Below are 13,151 nucleotides of genomic sequence, written 5' to 3' on the forward strand. Positions count from 1 at the left end.
GTATCATAATCCAGCGAGTTCGGCAAGCCTGGCTCCCAAAGTTGTTCTTATGTTTGCTAAAACGCAACATATTCGTAAATGTTTGACCGAACAACAGTGAACGGTGCTTAAGGATACTATTAATCAGCATGAACTCGAGCAAAGATCATTAATTTTTTTTTTGTGTTAACGCATACATATCTCGGTTGATGTACTATAATTTGCAAGAACTGTAAGCGTAAGTGCCGAAGACTAAATCATATCGATTATGTGATCTGCGACATACGTAGAAACTCACGTCAAGGATTATCAACTTATCTTTACTGAAATAATAAAAAAACACTGCCGGGTCAGCTATGACAGATCATACAATGTCAAAACCACAAGTTCTTGCTATTTTGTCTGTCTGTTATTGCCGCGATAGCTGTTAGAGGCCCTTCTCACAACTGGAAATGACATCAGTTGTTGATGTTGTAGTTGCTAATGTTGTGGTTGTCGTTGTTTATGTTTAAGCTGGCGTAGACAGGGCCAAGGGTGTCCGTCGTCGACGTTACGAAATCCTTGAAAAAGATTGCCCAGCGCCCATGGTAATCGTACCTGGTTCCGCTGCGTGAGAAGCGGAGGCGTCACCACAGAGCAACGCTACAGCGTTAACAACCCGCTTTATAATTAGTGCTAGGATGCTTCAATGCGCTCGTGTTTATCGTGATGCCATTCTTAATGTCGTTCCCAATACCGACAGCACGCGCTCCCGTAAAAAAATATAAAAAAAAAATTTCTGGTAACAAAATGCCGCCGTAGGACTTTCAATGCAAAAAGCTCGCCGCGGCGCGCCTTCACGCGCTCCGGAAAAAAAAAAAATAAGCAAAAATTGACCGCATCTCCACGTGGTGAATGATGTTGATTGGGGCGGAGCTCTGGTGGTGCTTGTCTGCGTAGACGCTGAGCCGCAGCATGCCGAGCCTTTCGTTCGTTTTCATCCATGTCAGAAAGAGAATATGTGGTATGGAACGTAGTTATACGCATTTGAGCATTTGACCGCAGCGCCCTCTCGTCTGTAAACGTTGAGCCAATGCATGTAAAGTTTAACGCGATTATATACGCATTTGACCGCAGTACCCTCTCCTGTATAGACGTTGAGCGGCTACATGCGACGTTTCATCCATGACATCCCCAGCTCTTGAGTTACCACCACATCTCAGAGCCCCCTACTCGTCCCGCAGTCGTGGGCCGTGGCCGAGTGGTTAAGGCGATGGACTAGACATCCATTGGGGTCTCCCCGCACAGGTTTTAATCCTGTCGAGTGCACAAAATTTTTGATCTTTCATCTTTTTTTTTTTTGCTTTACACGAGCACGTGAGCACGTGAGCTCACGAGCACGAGCACGAGCACCAGCAAGATCGATGTGAGTACAGACGCCGGGCGGACAAGGCTATACCCTAAGGAGCTTCGCCCCCAAAGGCGTTCAAAGTGAACTCGTCAGATGTCTGTATTAATACGAAAGCATTAACTGTCCCGTGGAGCAAGCCGACGTCATCAGCCGCGCCGAGCGGCAGATAAATTTTGTGGGGATTCCTCTGGTCTCCCTTCCCCGATGGCTGTGATAACGGCCGCGGGTCGGAACGCTCGGCCTTCTTCGCCGTGAGCTCCGACCTGTTCGTGAGGCGGAGGGCCGCCTGGCTTGGGGGGCTCTCCTCTCGCTCTCTCCCGGGGGACCTCTTTCCGTCCCCCCGCTCGGATGCGAACCACTGCCAACAGGCGAGGAGGTTTCGCCTCTTGTTTTCCCGCTTTCGGGAAAGGGACTCGTCAGGGTGGCCGCGAAAGAGATAGGACGTGTGTCGGCGACTTCTCCGATGCTTTCCCGGTCTTGGCTCTCCGGAACCCCGCATCTGGCAGGTAAGGACCTTTTCTTACCTTGCCGGCACGGGGGGCATTTTGGATGGGGATATTGCAGTTCATTTTAGGAGTGTTCTAATAAATGCTCTTGGACTCTGTCCTTACTCTGGTACGTGTGTCTTCTCTTCCGCTATATTGGAGAGAGTGAGACAAGGTAGACGATCATTGGCACCGACGGAGGTAATTCATCGAATCAACCCGCGGTAATGTAGCCCTAAACGTCGCCTATATTACCGCGGAGATGTGGGGACCGCGGGCTACTAGGTTCGACGGCTCCTTTGAGATCGCCGCCGCTGTTGAGATAACCCTTTCGTTACTCTATCGGTACATGTGTTAGTTGGTAGCTAGCAATATCCCACATAAAATGATTTTATGTGTGATTTTGCTAGCTACCAACACAGGTACAGATAGAGTAACCAAAGGGTTGTCTCAACAGCGGCGATATCACAAAGGAGACGTCAAACCTAGTAGCGTGGTCCTCACATCACCGCGGCAATGTAGACGACGTTTAGGGCTACATTACCGCGGGTCGGTTCGATAAATTACCTCCGTCGGTGCCAATGATCGTCTACCTTGTCTCACTCTCTCGAATATAGCGGAAGGGAAGACACACGTACCAGAGTAAGGACAGAGTCCAAGAGCATTTATTAGAACATTCTTAAAATGAACTACTATGCCCCGAATCCAAAATGCCCCCCGCGCCGGCAAGGTAAGAAAAGGTCCTTACCTGGCCAGACGCGGGGTTCCGGAGGGCCAAGACCGGGAAAGCATCGGAGAAGTCTCCGACACACGTCCTATCTCTTTAGCGGCCACCCTGACGAGTCCCTTTCCCGAAAGCGGGAAAACAAGAGGCGAAACCTCCTCGCCTGTCAGCAGTGATCCGCATCCGAGCGGGGGACGGAAATCGGTCCCCCCGGGAGAGAGTGAGCCGAGCGCCCCCCAAGCCAGGCGGCCCTCCGCCTCACGAACAGGTCGGAGCTCACGGCGAAGAAGGCCGAGCGTTCCGACCTGCGGCCGTTATCACAGCCATCGGGGAAGGGAGACCAGAGGAATCCCCACAATTTCCGAAGGCGCAATTTAAGGCAACCCAACTTTGAAACCACGCACGAAGTCACGCAAAACGGGAGTTTTGCGTGGCTTCCTGCGTTTTTAAGCATTACTGCAGTGATATGAAGCCGCCGCGCGTCACTTTCAATTAGCGCCTCCCCATGGCGCTGCGTGCCCGCGAAGCAGCGGCTCCACCGCTTCACGCCCAAGGTCGGCGCGGCGGGGAGAGCACGCACGTTCGACCGTCGGCGAAAGTGCGCCGCAGTCGAAAGAAGGGAGAGTAGGCATGCATGCTTTTGCCAAATACTTTCGCATTCACACCTTATAAGTGCTTAGGTTTACCTCGAGCCTTTTGTTCTGAACGCTTTTGGTCACGCACCCCACGGTGCGTGTAGGCGTAGCCGCTGTCCAAGTACTTGGCCGTGACTTGTCGCAGCTATCACTGTTACTTCACTGTGAATTAACGCAGGACTGCTCAATGTATATTAAAGGGGTCATGAAACGATTTTTCTACTTCTTCCTCCTTAGCTTTAATCCTCAACTCAAATGCGAATTGTGAAATCACGTGGTCGTGACATTCCTTCGGCACCGGTGCGATGACTCCTAGCTTCCACCGTGCTTTTTATGCACACCATAGAACTTGTCATTCCCCAGTGACGATAAGTTCCGTCTGGGCACTCATTGGCCACGAACGCAAATCTGAATATTCGTCGACGGATTTATTGTTGACGAGCGCATACGTCCGAGTGACGCAGTTCTCGTGTCCAATGCGTGAGCTGGGCTCTGCTGACGTCAGTTTGGCGCCAGTAACGCGCTTTTGGAACAGCGGGTGTATCATAGTGAAAAGGCGGAGAGCTTTCGAAGGCAAGAAGGTACAAAATAGTCCGCTATATTTTCAAATGCTCGTAACGAAAAGCTGGCTTTTGACTTTCTAGCCTCTTTCTTTTGGCCAACTAAACGACATGCGATTAGTAACGTCCCAATTTAAAATCATTCATCCCAACCCAAAATTCGTTTCATGGGCCCTTTAAAGAGGAGTTTGGCATTTTCTAACAGAACTTTCAGAAAATCGAAACTTAGCATTCATAATGTCTATCTTCAAGTTCCATGCTATCGGTATTTCCTGCACACTGAGAACCATGGTGGCCTTGCATTGTTTCTAAACACACACTTCAGGCATTAGCCATTTGTATCTGGCACGGTGCGGGTATTTTTACCCAGCTGGAAACCATAACACCCTGCGGTGTTGCCAGACGGTGAATATTGCCATCAGTGAGTGGATATAGTTGAACATTTGACCATTTGGTGTCCTGTTGAGTGAACTACTACAACTGATAAAATGTGATAAAATATAGAAACAAATACTTCGTGATCACAAGCAACTGAACGAGTGCTGCCGGATCCGTATTAGTATCCAGCGCTTGGTGGCGGAAGGCGCCGCTTGATGGAAGTAGATTCGAGCAGAGCACTAAACTCATAAAGCAACAAATATAAGAGACCGGGGGACGAAAACTAGTTGGCATTAAATATGATATTCCTGAAATGAAGTGCACATAATTGGCAGCACGCCAGCTGGCCTGCCACCACTCCCATTCAAGTGCGCGATTTCAAGATTATTTAATCAGGAGTACATGCTTTATTCCCAAAAATATTTTAACTAAAAAATTCTTGTAAATACTAACTCGCCCAATAAATAAATAAGCCATACGCAATTTGTTTTATCTTGAGGTAATATTAAAACAAGCAGTGGCTCTCACTCTCCGCTAGTGTGTTTCCTTTCGCAGTAGTTTCTTGCCATTCAAAACATTGAGCACTGCGCATATCTACCTAAAACTAGTAGTGTAGATTTACGTTCTTTCTGATATATTTATTTGATATTTTTCTAGGTTATTGTACTGTCGTGCGTATTCTGATCAAATTTAGATGATACACTCATATCCCGACTCCTTTTCGATTTGGCAGAACTGTTCTGGACGGTTGTAGGTACCTACCGAGTACAAAAACTTCGACATTGAAAACTACGCCATTGACAAACATATGCCTGTTTGCATGCACTACGTAAAATATGAGACTCAAAACTGTAAGGATACGAATGTCCTTACCTTGTGAGTAATATTCGCACAACGAATGTATGTAGCAGAATTCTAGAAAACATTATGAGGAACGTATTCCGTTCATTTGTTTACGGACACAGCGTGAAACACGCAGCTCAGCTGTTTATTTGCCTCCCCTTTCAAATCTCGTCGACCTTCGAAAGTGGTTTTGGTGCACAACCACGTCGGAGCTTAGTTGGTCGACGGACGAGCAGCCTGCGTGGTGAGAAAGTATGTCAAGCTTAAATCAGTATGTCGGATTTTTCTCCTTGGGATAAACTAGTATGTCTAACTATTCAGGAATCCGTAAACACGGATGGATGGGAAGTCTTATAATCCTGAAATGATCGGCCCTTTTTAAGATCCCAAGGGCACTGTAAACACGTAGCATTTAGAGGTCTTTCGTGGCGTTAGGATGCCACAGTTTCACGGGACGTTAAGTAACCCCCACAAGGACACGTGGTTACGTAACCTTACGTCACGTGACCACGTGACCTGACCGTAGGTTATGTGGCATCCCACTATCACATGACGGCTTACGCTCAGGACTTGTCACGCACTGCGTTTCTTCGGCTTTCGGTGACTAAAGGGCTCATCACCGTTCCAGCTGTACGATCAGACGCGTGCTGTTACGGGCATCGCGACGTCATCAGCCTAGATGGGAGCTGGAATATAAAACCAAAATTTCTGGTCCTACAAGTGTACATTTAAGAACGATTCGCCAACGCCTAGTAATGGTCACAAATATGTCGATGGTAAACAGAGCACACCCAGCAGAACGCTACAGTCGGACCCAAAAAATGCTCAACTTTATGTCGCAGAGGACCATACTTTATGCTATAAATATAACAAACCTTCCTTCAAAACCGCCCGACGGATTTGCTGGTTCAGTGGTTGCCACATTACTCTTGATTTGAAGGGTCATTTTTAAATATTTCAATCGCTATGATCACACAAAAGTGTTTTTAAAGTAATAGGCCACTAACAAAGTGTGGTTCGTCTTCTACACCGATGCAGTTCTCTATATTCGGCCTGTCGATCGTCGCGGTCTGCTTTGCTATCAGCCTGGTCCGGGTTCGATACCCGGACCAGGCGGATTTTTTCGGTCGCTCACCAGTCACCTAGCTGTGTTTGGAGATTTATGTTTGTCCTTTGTCCCTCTTGTTCCCCTTCTCCAAGGATTACTTTCGTCATTCTTGTCCAGCTCGCTTGCACCTTTGCATTTAATTGCATTATAATTTTAACTTTAAATTGCAAGCTTCACCTTGTTGGTGTTCGACTGGTGGCAGCTGATAAAACCCGTTTGCTCTACTGACGTCTAACCCCTGGTTAGCTCAGTTGGTAGAGCGCTCCACTTGTAATGGAGACCGAAAAAATCCAGGCGGATTTTTTCGGTCGCTCACCAGTCACCTAGCTGTGTTTGGAGATTTATGCTTGTTTTTTGTCCCTCTTGTTCTCCTTCTCCAGGGATTACTTTCGTCATTCTTGTCCAGCTCGCTTGCACCTTTGCATTTAATTGCATTATAATTATAACTTTAAATTGCAAGCTTCACCTTGTTGGTGTTCGACTGGTGGCAGCTGATAAAACCCGTTTGCTCTACTGACGTCTAACCCCTGGTTAGCTCAGTTGGTAGAGCGCTCCACTTGTAATGGAGACCGAAAAAATCCAGGCGGATTTTTTCGGTCGCTCACCAGTCACCTAGCTGTGTTTGGAGATTTATGCTTGTTTTTTGTCCCTCTTGTTCTCCTTCTCCAGGGATTACTTTCGTCATTCTTGTCCAGCTCGCTTGCACCTTTGCATTTAATTGCATTATAATTATAACTTTAAATTGCAAGCTTCACCTTGTTGGTGTTCGACTGGTGGCAGCTGATAAAACCCGTTTGCTCTACTGACGTCTAACTCCTGGTTAGCTCAGTTTAGAGAGCGCTCCACTTGTAATGGAGAGGTCCCGGGTTCGATACCCCAACCAGGCGGATTTTTTCGGTCGCTCACCAGTCACCTAGCTGTGTTTGGAGATTTATGCTTGTTTTTTGTCCCTCTTGTTCCCCTTTTCCAGGGATAACTTTCGTCATTCTTGTCCAGCTCGCTTGCACCTTTGCATTTAATTGCATTATAATTATAACTTTAAATTGCAAGCTTCACCTTGTTGGTGTTCGACTGGTGGCAGCTGATAAAACCCGTTTGCTCTACTGACGTCTAACTCCTGGTTAGCTCAGTCTAGAGAGCGCTCCACTTGTAATAGAGAGGTCCCGGGTTCGATACCCCAACCAGGCGGATTTTTTCGGTCGCTCACCAGTCACCTAGCTGTGTTTGGAGATTTATGCTTGTTTTTTGTCCCTCTTGTTCTCCTTCTCCAGGGATTACTTTCGTCAGTCTTGTCCAGCTCGCTTGCACCTTTGCATTTAATTGCATTATAATTATAACTTTAAATTGCAAGCTTCACCCTCGTTGGTGTTCGACTGGTGGCAGCTGATAAAACCCGTTTGCTCTACTGACGTCTAACTCCTGGTTAGCTCAGTTTAGAGAGCGCTCCACTTGTAATGGAGAGGTCCCGGGTTCGATACCCCAACCAGGCGGATTTTTTCGGTCGCTCACCAGTCACCTAGCTGTGTTTGGAGATTTATGCTTGTTTTTTGTCCCTCTTGTTCTCCTTCTCCAGGGATTACTTTCGTCATTCTTGTCCAGCTCGCTTGCACCTTTGCATTTAATTGCATTATAATTATAACTTTAAATTGCAAGCTTCACCTTGTTGGCGTTCGACTGGTGGCAGCTGATAAAACCCGTTTGCTCTACTGACGTCTAACTCCTGGTTAGCTCAGTTTAGAGAGCGCTCCACTTGTAATGGAGAGGTCCCGGGTTCGATACCCCAACCAGGCGGATTTTTTCGGTCGCTCACCAGTCACCTAGCTGTGTTTGGAGATTTATGCTTGTTTTTTGTCCCTCTTGTTCCCCTTTTCCAGGGATAACTTTCGTCATTCTTGTCCAGCTCGCTTGCACCTTTGCATTTAATTGCATTATAATTATAACTTTAAATTGCAAGCTTCACCTTGTTGGTGTTCGACTGGTGGCAGCTGATAAAACCCGTTTGCTCTACTGACGTCTAACTCCTGGTTAACTCAGTTTAGAGAGCGCTCCACTTGTAATGGAGAGGTCCCGGGTTCGATACCCCAACCAGGCGGATTTTTTCGGTCGCTCACCAGTCACCTAGCTGTGTTTGGAGATTTATGCTTGTTTTTTGTCCCTCTTGTTCTCCTTCTCCAGGGATTACTTTCGTCATTCTTGTCCAGCTCGCTTGCACCTTTGCATTTAATTGCATTATAATTATAACTTTAAATTGCAAGCTTCACCTTGTTGGTGTTCGACTGGTGGCAGCTGATAAAACCCGTTTGCTCTACTGACGTCTAACTCCTGGTTAGCTCAGTTTAGAGAGCGCTCCACTTGTAATGGAGAGGTCCCGGGTTCGATACCCCAACCAGGCGGATTTTTTCGGTCGCTCACCAGTCACCTAGCTGTGTTTGGAGATTTATGCTTGTTTTTTGTCCCTCTTGTTCCCCTTTTCCAGGGATAACTTTCGTCATTCTTGTCCAGCTCGCTTGCACCTTTGCATTTAATTGCATTATAATTATAACTTTAAATTGCAAGCTTCACCTTGTTGGTGTTCGACTGGTGGCAGCTGATAAAACCCGTTTGCTCTACTGACGTCTAACCCCTGGTTAGCTCAGTTGGTAGAGCGCTCCACTTGTAATGGAGAGGTCCCGGGTTCGATACCCGGACCAGGCGGATTTCTTCGGTAGCTCACCAGTCACCTAGCTGTGTTTGGAGATTCATGTTTGTCCTTTGTCCCTCTTGTTCCCCTTCTCCAGGGATTACTTTCGTCATTCTTGTCCAGCTCGCTTGCACCTTTGCATTTAATTGCATTATAATTATAACTTTAAATTGCAAGCTTCACCTTGTTGGTGTTCGACTGGTGGCAGCTGATAAAACCCGTTTGCTCTACTGACGTCTAACTCCTGGTTAGCTCAGTTTAGAGAGCGCTCCACTTGTAATAGAGAGGTCCCGGGTTCGATACCCCAACCAGGCGGATTTTTTCGGTCGCTCACCAGTCACCTAGCTGTGTTTGGAGATTTATGCTTGTTTTTTGTCCCTCTTGTTCTCCTTCTCCAGGGATTACTTTCGTCATTCTTGTCCAGCTCGCTTGCACCTTTGCATTTAATTGCATTATAATTATAACTTTAAATTGCAAGCTTCACCCTCGTTGGTGTTCGACTGGTGGCAGCTGATAAAACCCGTTTGCTCTACTGACGTCTAACCCCTGGTTAGCTCAGTTGGTAGAGCGCTCCACTTGTAATGGAGAGGTCCCGGGTTCGATGCCCGGACCAGGCGGATTTGTTCGGTCGCTCACCAGTCACCTAGCTGTGTTTGGAGATTTATGTTTGTCCTTTGTCCCTCTTGTTCCGCTTCTCCAGGGATTACTTTCGTCATTCTTGTCCAGCTCGCTTGCACCTTTGCATTTAATTGCATTATAATTATAACTTTAAATTGCAAGCTTCACCTTGTTGGTGTTCGACTGGTGGCAGCTGATAAAACCCGTTTGCTCTGCTGACGTCTAACTCCTGGTTAGCTCAGTTTAGAGAGCGCTCCACTTGTAATGGAGAGGTCCCGGGTTCGATACCCCAACCAGGCGGATTTTTTCGGTCGCTCACCAGTCACCTAGCTGTGTTTGGAGATTTATGCTTGTTTTTTGTCCCTCTTGTTCTCCTTCTCCAGGGATTACTTTCGTCATTCTTGTCCAGCTCGCTTGCACCTTTGCATTTAATTGCACTATATTTATAACTTTAAATTGCAAGCTTCACCCTCGTTGGTGTTCGACTGGTGGCAGCTGATAAAACCCGTTTGCTCTACTGACGTCTAACCCCTGGTTAGCTCAGTTGGTAGAGCGCTCCACTTGTAATGGAGAGGTCCCGGGTTCGATGCTCGGACCTGGCGGATTTCTTCGGTCGCTCACCAGTCACCTAGCTGTGTTTGGAGATTCATGTTTGTCCTTTGTCCCTCTTGTTCCCCTTCTCCAGGGATTACTTTCGTCATTCTTGTCCAGCTCGCTTGCACCTTTGCATTTAATTGCATTATAATTATAACTTTAAATTGCAAGCTTCACCTTGTTGGTGTTCGACTGGTGGCAGCTGATAAAACCCGTTTGCTCTACTGACGTCTAACTCCTGGTTAGCTCAGTTTAGAGAGCGCTCCACTTGTAATGGAGAGGTCCCGGGTTCGATACCCCAACCAGGCGGATTTTTTCGGTCGCTCACCAGTCACCTAGCTGTGTTTGGAGATTTATGCTTGTTTTTTGTCCCTCTTGTTCTCCTTCTCCAGGGATTACTTTCGTCATTCTTGTCCAGCTCGCTTGCACCTCTGCATTTAATTGCATTATAATTATAACTTTAAATTGCAAGCTTCACCCTTGTTGGTGTTCGACTGGTGGCAGCTGATAAAACCCGTTTGCTCTACTGACGTCTAACCCCTGGTTAGCTCAGTTGGTAGAGCGCTCCACTTGTAATGGAGAGGTCCCGGGTTCGATGCCCGGACCAGGCGGATTTGTTCGGTCGCTCACCAGTCACCTAGCTGTGTTTGGAGATTTATGTTTGTCCTTTGTCCCTCTTGTTCCCCTTCTCAAGGGATTACTTTCGTCATTCTTGTCCAGCTCGCTTGCACCTTTGCAGTTAATTGCATTTACACACCTTTGCAGTTAATTGCAATTGCACAATTAATTTGGGTTAAACACATTATTGAAGAACTAATTTAAGGTTACTAGGAAAGTAACATTTACTCTTCAGGTCACTAGTGATTATTAAAACGGCGGCTTTTTCTGCCGGTTTGAAAACGAAATTTTCGTACTCTCCATCTTTGTATAAGGAACGCCAGATTAAAATGTGCTCATCTACTCAATCTACTAAATTCGATGGGCAATCCTTCAGTTGGAGGCCTGGTTCTAGGATAATTAGGTAGCGAAATTGTGGAAACAAAGTGCGCAATTAATATGGGGAAAGGAAAAGCTTGTTGGTATGAACTTGAGACGAAATATAACCCACAATGGTCAAGAAGCGATGTTTCGGGAGGTCAGCCTAGGTCACAGTAGCTAAAAGAAGAAAACAGGATCTAGCTGGGTTGCTCGGAAGAACAACCGCACTCGCTTGCGCCACCGTCCACGCAACTCCACACAGAAAGGCACACAAAACCGAAATTCGGAAAATGGCGGATTCTTGTGTAATGACAACCGTTTATCTTACGTGTAACAAAGAGATTACGTTTTTCGTCGCACCTTAGTTTTGGCTCTACCTGGTTTTGTTTATTCTAGAGACACCAGAACGTACAAGGGTTTAGTGCCATGTTTAGATTTTTAAAGGAGAGGAAGGCTGTTTTGATACGTAATAAAGACGCAGATGTTGAATTAACCATCAAAATTCACGTTCAAAGGATTTTGTTTTGTAAAGAACTGAGACTTAACAGTCCCAGCCTAAAACCACTATACACACTAAGGAGATAAAGACCCTGACCTCCTTTCGTACAACTCGGTAGAAAATGTTTTTTTTTTGCAACATGTAGGAGCTGGTAAAGTGTAAATATTGTAATGTAAAATACCTGAGAGGAAAAGGAAGTCATTGAGAAAAATCGTCCTTTAAATTGCTTTCTCATTTTCTCACTAGATTTTCTCCTATTTTAAAGCATATATACACTCAGCATGCAGTCCGAAGCGCAAGTTGTAGCCGTGGAGACATCTCAAGATTGGTCCTCAATCAAGACACGACCACCACCGTCTTCAATATCCTCAGTTCTCCGGGCAGGCTTCCCCCATTCCAGCCTTTCTACAATCTCTGTGGTGAGCTGAACATTTCGCGGCGCTCGACGACGCGAGATCATCGATAAATAACCCTAACCCAGGTTGCCTTTTTAGCCTCGCCAACTCACAAGACGACGCCATTCCAACGCCTCGTAGTGGGACTCGCAATAATCTCAACAATTAGCTCCTGTTGTCTCGATGCTGTCGTCTCACCTAAGCACTCTGCGCGCGGCAGCGCCGGCTCCCCTGCGCGTTCCAGCGGGGATATTACTTTGATCAGCGCTCTTCTGTATCGGACCTACACTGAACCCACGTCGACTGGTGTGCCTGCTGAACCCTGTGCCCCGACACACCATCAATGCCGTCTCCCGACTGTTTGATTACTCTCCTGCAGAACTCGACATCTTGCAATCTGGTGTCTCCTCCCTAGCGACATCGCGTCCAACCCTGGTCCGAGGCGCACCTGCTGCCAATGTGAAGGAATGGTATGTGCTAGCGTGGCGGCTCTTCAGTATAACGACTGTGGACGATGGGCGCACCGGAAATGCGAGCTCATATCCGTTGCCGTGTACCGAAAAACTGTCAGCCTCGGCCGAGACTGCCGCCTTTTTACGCCTCGCTTGTTGAATTATCACAATGCGCAAGCCCGTTTAGCATCAACACGAGTGCCACAACCGGTGTGCTCGACTATCTGTGCACTCAAAGTCAACGAGCATTAACATATCTTCCATTGTCTGGTATAATAACTGCCGCAGTGTAAAAAACAGGATTGTAGACCTTCAGTCTCTCGCTTCCTTCTTCCCATCGTGTTTGACCATCTTGCTAACCAAGACGTGGCCTGACGCAAATGTTGCCGACAGAGAGTGTCTTCCTCTCGACTTATAGATCATGTTCCGCAAGGACAGAGGTGGAAAAAGTAGAGGGGAGCTAATGACGCTTCTATCGAACATCCATGTTAATCGCCACTGTGACCTCGAACACAAAGGCTTCGAAGCGCTCTTCGTTGAGTTTTTCGTTCCTCGTGGAACTATCCTTGTGGGCTGCATTCCTGCCCGCCCGCTTCAAGAGAGGAAGCATATAATCTACTCAGCGCATCCCTGGAATCTGCCAGATTGAAACCTTATGCGAGCATACGCCTTATCGGCATCTTCAACGCACAAGCTGACTGGCATTTTAACGGCGACCCTGCCACTCGCGACCATTTCGACGACGTCCTCCTTGAGACTATGGGCGCCGCTGTCCTAGCCCAAGCATGCCAACAGCCAACGCATACGACCCGTGACGGTTCATCGAGCTTTCT

General features: G+C 47.1%; 1 non-coding gene across 1 annotated transcript; it reads left to right on the plus strand.

Annotated features, from left to right (window-relative positions):
• Positions 1–8,723: 8,723 nt before the first annotated feature.
• Trnat-ugu lies at positions 8,724–8,796 on the plus strand. Its single transcript has one exon. It is a non-coding gene; the product is annotated as a tRNA-Thr (tRNA).
• Positions 8,797–13,151: the final 4,355 nt, after the last annotated feature.

Source organism: Ixodes scapularis, unplaced genomic scaffold, assembly GCF_016920785.2.
Source record: "Ixodes scapularis isolate PalLabHiFi unplaced genomic scaffold, ASM1692078v2 ptg000007l_1___fragment_2___debris__unscaffolded, whole genome shotgun sequence".
Taxonomy (NCBI): domain Eukaryota; kingdom Metazoa; phylum Arthropoda; class Arachnida; order Ixodida; family Ixodidae; genus Ixodes; species Ixodes scapularis.